Source organism: Tupaia chinensis, unplaced genomic scaffold, assembly GCF_000334495.1.
Source record: "Tupaia chinensis unplaced genomic scaffold, TupChi_1.0 Scaffold000037_9, whole genome shotgun sequence".
Classification (NCBI taxonomy): domain Eukaryota; kingdom Metazoa; phylum Chordata; class Mammalia; order Scandentia; family Tupaiidae; genus Tupaia; species Tupaia belangeri.
In genome coordinates, this window is record NW_006159492.1 from 1,641,744 (window position 1) to 1,643,911 (window position 2,168).

The following is a 2,168-nucleotide window of genomic DNA, read 5'->3' on the forward strand; positions in this document are numbered from 1 at the left end:
AACTAAAAAATTCTGCTCCTAAGACAAGATGCTTGCTCCGTCGCCAGACAGGGACCACCCACCCTTCACTTCCACATGGGCTCCAGAGGCACCGACTCCAAAGGAACACAACGTTCAAATGTTTTGAATTCCTTACAAAGAAAAAAACCAGTGCCAAGTGTTTGTGCCTGGGGCTGCCACTAATGCGGATTTCCAAATGTTGCGAGACATGTAACCTTCTCAGCACCTTCTTTGAGAATGGCAATCTCAAGGGCAACAGTCATGACGGCTATTTTTATACCGTGTTTACCTGGTTAGGCACTTGTTCTAAGAAATTTACATCTGACTTACTCAATTCTTGCCACAACCTATTAAGGTAAATACTATGCATTATTCCAGTTTTCCTGATAAGAACCTCAGAGAAGCTCAGGAACCTGTCCCAGGTCATAGGTAAGTAGCATAACTGGAATTTCAACTGTGCTTCCACACTCAGAGCACTGGGCCACGATTTTGCGCAGCCTCTTTGAGAGAGGAGACAACGTAAACTGGCCAATTTTCCCTCTAGCTATTGTAAAGACATGATGCCATAATCAGTGCCTTCAAGGAAGACTTCTTCCCAGCCAGTGACACCGGCTGCCCAGTCAACAGCACAGATGAATGACACTCAGAAAGACTGACGGGAAGACTAGGTTCTCGTCTCCATCTTCCTTTAGCATTAAGCCATGGCCATGAGGGTCTATATTATGCCAAAAATAGGGTGGTCCTAGAAACACACCATTTTATGTGGAATGGCCACATTTGCATTCTGAAAGCCTTGGGTGTGGCATTGATGTTGTGATAATCATTTCATTTGGCTGGAAGTAAGGCACATGAAAAAAACTGGTGCAGATCTAATTCAACTTCTGAGGCCCTGAGGGAGGGCACCCACACCAGGAACCCAGACGGCAATGGCTGGAAGAATTCCAGCTCAAATCAGGCATCCAGAAGCCATCTGGCTGACACTGGGAAGAATAAGAATTAAGAAGGACTTACATTTCTTTGCACTTTAACTCAAGAGTTTGAACTGTTACTAGACTTTCACTCACAAAAGTAAGATTCTTTGATTGTAGAATTCACTTTGCTGTGGACTTTAAAATTTTGGATTTCATCTTTGAGATTTTATTCATTGAATTTTAATTTTTCCACAGAAAGTTGACAATGGGTAGGGCTAGTGGGTAGTATAGTGGTTAAGACAGCTGGATCCTACATGGCCAACTGAGCAGTTCAAGTCCTGGACCCAGTGGCTTGAAAACTACACAGGGCATGTGTGCATGTGTGCTCAAAATTCTGAGAGGAAAAATGGAGGAGGAGGGACTGAAGTGTGGCCATCCACTTGTGGGGGGACTTCTCACTCTTTTTTTTGTTTGTTTAACTTTCTCTCTCTGTCTCTCTGGCAAGGGCATGTACCCTATAACAATTTAAAAAAAAAGTTTACAATGGACAAGAGTTAACATTCAAACTCCAGCCATCTCTATGTTATAGGAATTTATGATTGAAGGATATTAACCTGTATTTGATCTCATCCCTGATTCTCTGAAGAACTTTTCAGAGAATATAAAGCTATTTTGGCTAGTGTTATTGGGCATAATATGTGGTGAGAAATGAATTGGAAGTGAATGTTCGATGTGTCACAGAAGGGCCTTGGAGTTACTTTAATTAATGTGCTGTTCTTACTTTCTTCACAATCACTGGGGTAAATTTTACACCAGCCACTACAGTCTACAAAGATCCATACAGGAGGATTAGAACAGGGTCCTCATAAAAGGTCCTAAGAGACTACGGTTCTCCTGCGAGAGGGTAAGTGGCTCCTCTAGTTGGCCATGCTGGAATAATGAAGTCAAAGGAGTTATGAGAGACAAAGTTAGGGAGACTCAAAAATTGGACACAATTTATATCTGCTCTGCTATTGTTAAATGCATTTATAACATCAAATAATTCACATATGACCAATAAACAGGAATAATATCGGAATGATATGGAAGTTTGGTGGCCAAATATGTGCTTTTTCCTAAGCAAAGTAAGCCAAAAGAATAAGAACAGAATTCCAGCCTTTAACAGGAAAGAAAAAAGCCCCTAGCTAGGCTGCTGCCCTAATGTTCTCAACCTGGCCTGGCATGGCCTGACAGCTTCACTCCACCGGCATTGTCTCA